At 34.8% G+C, this 10,039-nt stretch overlaps 1 long non-coding RNA gene across 1 annotated transcript in view; it reads right to left on the reverse strand.

Moving 5' to 3' along the window:
• Positions 1-407: 407 nt before the first annotated feature.
• The window catches only part of LOC128641404 (uncharacterized), a 12,825-nt gene continuing 3,193 nt past the window's right edge, over positions 408-10,039 (reverse strand). The window contains exon 2 of the long non-coding RNA XR_008399484.1: positions 408-548. This is a non-coding gene — a long non-coding RNA (uncharacterized LOC128641404). The remainder of the gene's footprint in view (positions 549-10,039) is intronic.

Raw genomic sequence — 10,039 nt, forward strand, 5'->3', positions numbered from 1 at the left:
TTCTCCCTAAAGACTCTACTATTCAGGGATGCATACAACCTACACTAACCTTCCTATCTCCCCTGCTATCCCCTTGAACCCCCTAGCATGTTAGCCTATGAGCCCAGCTGTTTGTAGTTCACCTTCATAAGAGCCGACTACAACAATGCAACTCTCGGCAGGGCCCTCTACCCATTTGATCACTCTAAATGTTATCTTGTATACCGCTTATGTTTATAGCACTGCAGAATCTGTTGGCGCTCTACAAATACCTGATGATAATAATAATAGGATAGAAAATAGATTTTTCACACGGAAAAAATGCAATGTAATGTTCTTTCTATTGGAAAACTAGTGAGATTTTGCTTACTGAGTATAGATTTATAGTGATATAATAATATTTAACATAAACCCATTTACTGCAAGGAGCGGCTTCAGATCTTTATTTCTTCATTTGGTGCAACTTGTGGAGTCTCAGCTTCCTTCATGAAGTGCAGACAGAGCTCGTCTTGTAAAGGTAACGCCCCACACTGTACCGATAGGGGCAAACCCACGGTACCTTCCAAAGCCTGCAGAGAAAGTAGTGCCAGTGAGTTAGTTTATATGGTACCTAGTGCAGCTAATAAATAAATCATTATAAATTATTTAACTGCTCTTGGGGATTAACGTTATGCAGAATATTTAAAAGTGGCTTTTTCTATGCAATACAATAAGGGCCCACGTGACCCAAAGTTTCTCAACAAGTGCTTAAATATAAGGAAGTGAAAATATCAAAAAGGATGAAGCACAAAACAACTGGAGAATTAGACATTTTTATATAGCTCTTGTACTAACTCTACCATGAGACTAAAAGGGATATTGAGTGTTAAATTGTTTACAAATAGATCATTTACCTTTCTTTTGTCATGTGAAATAGCTGCTTTTGCCTGTTGAACCCGACACTTATACTGAAAATGAGGTAGTGCACGTTTGATGCTCCTTAAAATAACAAAAATCTGTTAAATCTGACAGCGCTCAACCTTGTGTCTGTAGCTCCTAGTGTTATGGGTACCAGCGCCCCCAAAAAGGTGAATGTAGTGCTAAAAATAAATACACAGAGTGCCTCCTAAAAGGCTAAGACACTAGTAGTGACAAGATTATTAAATAAAATATATTAAAATTCTATAGGGGTATATAAAATATTTTATAAGCTACTTATAGCTAAAATATACAAACAAGATACAAAAGTGGATCCACTTAAAATTAACAATAAAATATGCATATATCTATATAAAAAACAATACAATTGTGGTTAAAAACCACAACAATATACAATCTTAATCACAAAATAAATTACAATAAAACAGCTGTTAACTGATAAGCTGGTTGATGGTTGGATAAAAAATATAAATATATAAAAACATCAATTTACTTAGTAGGTGTCCATAAATATGTAGGTCCCAAACTTTAAATTCTTTCCAGAGAGTGAATGTCCAATATGAAGATTCTATTTTAAAACAATTATCCTTATATATCCCTCGATAAACGGTGAAATGATGAAGCGTGTAAAAAAGAAAAACGTAGTGGTTTTCAAATCAAATTTCAAAAATTATTGTGAATATCCAAAAAATCCTGAAAAGATGATGTGATGAAGTGGGCGTGAATAATCAAAAATGTGTGTACACAAAAATAAAAAAAGAAAAAGGAAAAAATGTGAAAAAATAATCCAAATGAATATTTAGGATGTGTTAAAGTGAATAACACACTTATAAAGTGACCCTTGTGTGAATACAAGATGTGAAGAGATGCTCCTAAAAAGTTATTCCTGTGTGTAAACGATGAAAAAATACAGAAATGGATCCTATGTCTCAGGGATCAATTCATTCAAAGATATACCTGTAATAAAACAAATATAACATAGTGCAAAACTGCTATTCGAACTTAGTCAGTAATTGAAAAGAAGCTTACCATATATGTCAACGCGTTTCGGACCTAAGAACTGGGCCTTTGTCAAGACTATAGATGGATTAGCATGGTAGCTCCTTTTATAGCTATTACTGGCCAATAAGTGCCAGTGTTGTTTTGGCGCCAAAAAATAACCTCTACTTCCTGTTCCTGATTACCTGGAAGTAAAAAAATACTAAAGTACTATTGAGTTTATTCTATTTTTGTATATATGTTCCTAGTTTCATGGTAAATTCATGCTATGTTTCAAATAAAGTACATGTTCATTTTTATTTGTTTCATTTATATTTGAAAGATAATATTTGCCTAAAATCGGCAAACCGGAAGTGTGTGTTCAGTCATTTATCACCATGGAAACCAATATAAGAGTGAATTAATAGAACAATTTTCAGTCATATATTTATATTTACCATGCCTGATCTGAAAATAGGCTTAAACTATCCTAAGGTAACTAGCTATTTTTGAAAATTGTAAGGCTGCTTGTTAGGCCCTTCTTTGGCAGAAAAGACGAGTGAATGAAAAATGTATTCTACTTAGGGAAGACATCAAAGTAATAAATATTATAGTGGATATGACACTATTAAGGAATACAATAAAATAAAATAGAAGATTCTTTTTTAAAAAGTATAACAATCTAAAAGGGTCCTAAAATGTAAGCAATAATATCACTGTCCCTATAGAGATATCTATTTAGGAAAAGCGTATAGAATGTCTTCTGGAATGTCATAAAAATCATATATAAACCCTATAGAAATATCAAAAAACCTATTAAGATAAACATTGTCATATAGCCTCCTATATGGAGACGACCCAGGGCTAAAAAACATTGGAATGATAAACATGATAAAAACATTGGGATAATGAACATCGATTGTAAACATAATTAAAATGTAATTAAATTGTTCGAATGATAAACATGATAAAAACATTAGGATAATGAACATCGATTGTAAACATAATTAAAATATGTAAAAATTAGAATATTAAAATATTTCAATATTTGAAACTCTCCATCAGTAATAGTAATGCAAAGTGGCAGGTGAAGAGGGGGGTGCATGGTTATATTAACAGAAGTACTTAAAATCACAATTACAATAAGACCTATCTCTTTCAAATGCCTACATATACTCTATGTGGGGGTGTGCCTAATCTATGCTAGTATGAAAATACATGCACCTATTTAAGCTACACCTATAGGATAGAATAATAACAGCGGCTATAATCTTAAGTTAAGAAGATGAGATAGATCTTCTTTGTTATTAAGACCCTTAGGGTAAAGGCAATCTAAATTGAAAATCCATTTTGATTCAGCAGTTAATAGTTTCTTTTCATAGTCCCCCCCTCTCCAATTGGCTGTAACCAATTGGATACCTATGTAGCTAAGATCTTTTTGTCTTCCCTGATGTTGCTGCGTGAAATGCCGATATAGTGGTGTGTCTACATTTTTATGCTTGATTTTTAACAGGTGTTCTTTGATTCTGTCTTTCAAAAGTCTGGAGGTCTGGCCTACATATTGTAGGCCACAGTTACATTGTATCATATAGATGACCCCCTTACTTGTACATCTTATTGTATCTTTAATTTCATACTTCACTTTAGAATTGTGTGAAATAAAGTTTCGTGTTTTTATTCCCCTTTCACACGCTTTACAGTTTATACAACGAAAGAAACCCCTTAGGTTTCTACCAAAGACATCTTTGCTAGTTGTTTTCAGAGTCTTGGGAACACTAGGGGACAATATGTTCTTGAGATTATTGTCTTTCCTGTAAATAAATGTGGGGTTAGGTGGAAGTTTCTCTCCTATAATTTCATCGTCTTTCAGGAGTGGCCAATGTTTTCTGATTATTCTTTCTATTAGATATGAATGAATGGGACAATAAGAGTATCTTCACTATTGGTTGACAAGCCCATCTTATTTTTGTTTTTATTTTTATATTTCAATAAGTCTCTTCTATCTTTATTCCGGACTTCTTCCATATTTTGGTTTAGGCTATCCTCTTCGTAGCCTCTCTCTAAGAATTTCCCTTTAAGTATTGTTGCTTGTTCTTCCCACTTTTCTGGGTTTGAACAATTTTTCTTAAGGCGAAGAAATTGTCCCTTAGGAATATTGGATTTCCACTTGAAATGATGGCAACTCTCCTGGTGGATATAATTATTACAGTCCACTTCTTTGAAGAACGTGGATGTTTCCAATATTCCATTTTTCACCTCAATTTTCAGGTCTAGAAATGTAATTTCCTTGGCACTGATTTCAAAAGTGAATCTTAAGTTTTTGGTATTATTGTTCATAACCTGTATTGTGTGTAATAGGTCCTCCTTTGTGCCTTTCCATATCATTAAAATGCCGTCAATATAGCGTGCATAGAGGACCAGGTCCGCGGTAGCTGGGCAGGATTCCCAAAATATGTGTTCCCACTGCCCCATATATAAATTAGCATAGCTCGGCGCGAACCTGGTCCCCATCGCTGTGCCACACGTCTGTCTGTAAAAAATACCCTTATGATTAAAATAGTTATGTGTTAAAATATGTTTTATCGCATCAAGAATAAAATTTCTCTGTAATTCTGGTACTTCTTCGTCTTTTTTCAGGAAAAATTCCACCGCCTCTATACCTCCCTCATGGGGTATGCTAGTATAGAGGGATGTGACGTCGCATGTAGCTAATATGTAATTGTCATTCCATTCTATATTATTCAATATGTTCAGAACCTGGGTTGAATCTTTAAGGTAGGATGGTAGTCCCATAACATATCTCTGAAGGTTTCTGTCAACATATTCCGACAGATTGCTTGTCAATGATCCGATGCCTGAAATTATTGGTCTACCCGGAGGGTTCACCAAGGACTATCTTAGGGAGGTAGTATATTACCGGAGTTATTGGGTCTTTTATCCCTATATACTTGAACTCCTTATCGTTCAGTATTCCATTGTTTTTGGCTTCTCCCAAGAGTCTGTCTAACTCCCTTTTGTAACCCTCAACCGGGTTCTGTTTCAATACTTCATAAGTTTGGTCATCAGATAAAATTCTATGACATTCTTGATCGTAGTCTTCTTTATTCAGGACAACAATCCATTACTATTACTGATGGAGAGTTTCAAATATTGAAATATTTTAATATTCTAATTTTTACATATTTTAATTATGTTTACAATCGATGTTCATTATCCTAATGTTTTTATCATGTTTATCATTCAAACAATTTAATTATATTTTAATTATGTTTACAATCGATGTTCATTATCCCAATGTTTTTATCATGTTTATCATTCCAATGTTTTTTAGCCCTGGGTCGTCTCCATATAGGAGGCTATATGACAATGTTTATCTTAATAGGTTTTTTGATATTTCTATAGGGTTTATATATGATTTTTATGACATTCCAGAAGACATTCTATACGCTTTTCCTAAACAGATATCTCTATAGGGACAGTGATATTATTGCTTACATTTTAGGACCCTTTTAGATTGTTATACTTTTTAAATAAGAATCTTCTATTTTATTTTATTGTATTCCTTAATAGTGTCATATCCACTATAATATTTATTACTTTGATGTCTTCCCTAAGTAGAATACATTTTTCATTCACTCGTCTTTTCTGTCAAAGAAGGGCCTAACAAGCAGCCTTACAATTTTCAAAAATAGCTAGTTACCTTAGGATAGTTTAAGCCTATTTTCAGATCAGGCATGGTAAATATAAATATATGACTGAAAATTGTTCTATTCATTCACTCTTATATTGGTTTCCATGGTGATAAATGACTGAACACACACTTTCCGGTTTGCCGATTTTAGGCAAATATTATCTTTCAAATATAAATGAAACAAATAAAAATGAACATGTACTTTATTTGAAACATAGCATGAATTTTCCATGAAGCTAGGAACATATATACAAAAATAGAATAAACTCAATAGTACTTCCAGGTCATCAGGAACAGGAAGTAGAGGTTATTTTTTTACTTCCAGGTCATCAGGAACAGGAAGTAGAGGTTATTTTTTGGCGCCAAAACAACACTGGCACTTATTGGCCAGTAATAGCTATAAAAGGAGCTACCATGCTAATCCATCTATAGTCTTGACAAAGGCCCAGTTCTTAGGGCCGAAACACGTTGACATATATGGTAAGCTTCTTTTCAATTACTGTCTAAGTTTGAATAGCAGTTTTGCACTATGTTATATTTGTTTTATTACAGGTATATCTTTGAATGAATTGATCCCTGAGACATAGGATCCATTTCTGTATTTTTTCATCAGGAATAACTTTTTAGGAGCATCTCTTCACATCTTGTATTCACACAAGGGTCACTTTATAAGTGTGTTATTCACTTTAACACATCCTAAATATTCATTAGGATTATTTTTTCACATTTTTAACTTTTTCTTTTTTCATTTTTGCGTACACACATTTTTGATTATTCACGCCCACTTCATCACATCATCTTTTCAGGATTTTTTGGATATTCACAATAATTTTTGAAACTTGATTTGAAAACCACTACGTTTTTCTTTTTTACACACTTCATCATTTCACCGTTTATCGAGGGATATATAAGGATAATTGTTTTAAAATAGAATCTTCATATTGGACATTCACTCTCTGGAAAGAATTTAAAGTTTGGGACCTACATATTTATGGACACCTACTAAGTAAATTGATGTTTTTATATATTTATATTTTTTATCCAACCATCAACCAGCTTATCAGTTAACAGCTGTTTTATTGTAATTTATTTTGTGATTAAGATTGTATATTGTTGTGGTTTTTAACCCCTTAAGGACCAGCGACATACCCTGTATGTCACTGGCTTTTTTTTGGGACTTGATTGTTTTATAGCACGGTCTTGCCACCAGCGTTAAGACTGCTCTATTCCACAAAGCCTGCTGGAGGGAGGGCATTAATAGCGTGTTCTTGCTAGACTTGTGCTATTATGTCCTGAAAAAACCCTTAACGACCAGGGGCGCAATCCAATATAGATCGTAGTTTGCGGCGCAAGCGAGGGAACCCGCGTCGCCCGCAGTTTCAGCTCGCAACTCGAGCTATCCCATATACTGTTCCGTCAGATGCTAAAGTGCCGTAAGTCAGATAAACCAGCGATGTCCAGAAATCTGCGCAAGTACAAATTTCTGGCGTCGCCAGTGACTTGCGGCACGTTAGAAACTGCCGGCGCCTACAAAACCTGACTAAAGTCTAAATCACCCGCACTGTCTAACACGCCTCCCTAACATAGCCCAACACGTCTAACACGCCTCCCTAACATAGCCCGACACGTCTAACCCTCTATCCGCTATCCCCCCTCACTATTCTAACAATAACAATGTATTAACCCCTAAACCGCCGCTACCTAATAAAGTTATTAACCCCTAAACCGCCGCCAGCTATATTAAATCTATAACCCCTAAAGTGAGCCCCTAACACCGCCGCCATCTACCTTACCTACTACCTAAAGTGAGCCCCTACCCCGCCGCTATCTATTTTAAAATGATTAACCCCTAATCTAATCCCCCTACCCCGCCGCCATCTATATTAAATTATTTAACCCTTAAAATACTAAACTATCCCTACCACTAAACCTAAGTCTAATCCTACAAATAGCCCTGAAAAGGGCTTTTTGCGTGGCATTGCCCCAAAGTAACAGCTCTTTTGCCAGCCCTTAAAAGGGCTTTTTGCGGGGCATGCCCCAAAGAATTCAGCTCTTTTGACAGCCCTTAAAAGGGCTTTTGGCGGGGCTTTGTCACAAAGTAAACTGCTCTTTTGCCTACAATCTACATCCCCCTACACCGCGGCCACCTATAATAAATGTATTAACCCCTAATCTAATCCCCCTACACCGCCGCCAGCTATATTAACTATATTAACCCTAATTATATTAGGGTTAATATAGTTAATATAGTTATTATATTATATATATTAACTATATTAACCCTAATTATATTAGGGTTAATATAGTTAATATCGTTATTATATTATATATATATATATATATAAAGTATAATAACCCTATCTAACTCTAACATCCCTAACTAAACTCTTATTAAAATAAATTTAATATTAATATTATTAATTAAAATATTCCTATTTAAATCTAAATACTTACCTATAAAATAAACCCTAAGATAGCTACAATATAATTAATAATTACATTGTAGCTATGTTAGGGTTTATATTTATTTTACAGGTAAATTGTTAATTATTTTAACTAGGTATAATAGCTATTAAATAGTTATGAACTATTTAAGAGCTACCTAGTTAATAAAATAAATCCTAACCTAAGTTACAAATACACCTACACTATCAATAAATTAAATAAACTACAAATATCTATCTAAAAATACAATTAAATAAACTAAACTAAATTACAAAAAAAAAAAAACACTAAATTACAGAAAATAAAAAAAAGATTACAAGATTTTTAAGCTAATTACACCTATTCTAAGCCCCCTAATAAAATAATAAAGCCCCCCAAAATAAAAAAAATTCCCTACCCTATTCTAAATTAAAAGAAGTTCAAAGCTCTTTTACCTTACCAGCCCTTAAAAGGGCCTTTTGTGGGGGCATGCCCCAAAGAAAACTGCTCTTTTGCCTGCAAAAAAGCACACAATACCACCCCCCAACATTACAACCCACCACCCACATACCCCTAATCTAACCCAAACCCCCCTTAAATAAACCTAACACTACCCCCCTGAAGATCTCCCTACCTTGTATTTACCCAGCCGGGCCGAACTGCTCATCCGATCCAGGCGATGTGTTCCAGCAAGTGGCAGTGAAGTCTTCTTCCATCCGGGCGATGTCTTGAAGCAAGCGGCAGAGAGTCTTCTTCCATCGGCGACGTCTTCAAGCAAATCGGCATTTTCAATCTTCTTTCTTCGCTCCTCCGCCGCGGAGCATCCTTCCGGCACGACGACTTCCCGACGAATGAGGTTCCTTTAAATGACGTCATCCAAGATGGCGTCCGCCGAATTCCGATTGGCTGATAGGATTCTATCAGCCAATCGGAATTAAGGTAGAAAAATCTGATTGGCTGATTGAATCAGCCAATCAGATTCAAGTTCAATCCGATTGGCTGATTGTTTCAGCCAATCGGATTGAACTTGAATCTGATTGGCTGATTCAATCAGCCAATCAGATTTTTCTACCTTAATTCCGATTGGCTGATAGAATCCTATCAGCCAATCGGAATTCGACAGACGCCATCTTGGATGACGTCATTTAAAGGAACCTCATTCGTCGGGAAGTCGTCGTGCCGGAAGGATGCTCCGCGGTGAAGGAGCAAAGAAAGAAGATTGAAGATGCCGATTTGCTTGAAGACGTCGCCGATGGAAGAAGACTCTCTGCCGCTTGCTTCAAGACATCGCCCGGATGGAAGAAGACTTCACTGCCGCTTGCTGGAACACATCGCCTGGATCGGATGAGCAGTTCGGCCCGGCTGGGTGAATACAAGGTAGGGAGATCTTCAGGAGGGTAGTGTTAGGTTTATTTAAGGGGGGTTTGGGTTAGATTAGGGGTATGTGGGTGGTGGGTTGTAATGTTGGGGGGTGGTATTGTGTTTTTTTTTGCAGGCAAAAGAGCAGTTTTCTTTGGGGCATGCCCCCACAAAAGGCCCTTTTAAGGGCTGGTAATGTAAAAGAGCTTTGAACTTTTTTTTAATTTAGAATAGGGTAGGGAATTTTTTTATTTTGGGGGGCTTTATTATTTTATTAGGGGGCTTAGAATAGGTGTAATTAGCTTAAAAATCTTGTAATCTTTTTTTTATTTTTTGTAATTTAGTGTTTGTTTGTTTTTGTAATTTAGTTTAGTTTATTTAATTGTATTTTTAGATAGATATTTGTAGTTTATTTAATTTATTGATAGTGTAGGTGTATTTGTAACTTAGGTTAGGATTTATTTTACAGGTAATTGGGTAATTATTTTAACTAGGTAGCTATTAAATAGTTAATAACTATTTAATAGCTATTATACCTAGTTAAAATAATTAACAATTTACCTGTAAAATAAATATAAACCCTAACATAGCTATAATGTAATTATTAATTATATTGTAGCTATCTTAGGGTTTATTTTATAGGTAAGTATTTAGATTTAAATAGGAATATTTTAGTTTATAATATGAATT

The sequence above is a fragment of the Bombina bombina genome, chromosome 10 (genome assembly GCF_027579735.1).
Source record: "Bombina bombina isolate aBomBom1 chromosome 10, aBomBom1.pri, whole genome shotgun sequence".
NCBI classification, from domain to species: Eukaryota; Metazoa; Chordata; class Amphibia; order Anura; family Bombinatoridae; genus Bombina; species Bombina bombina.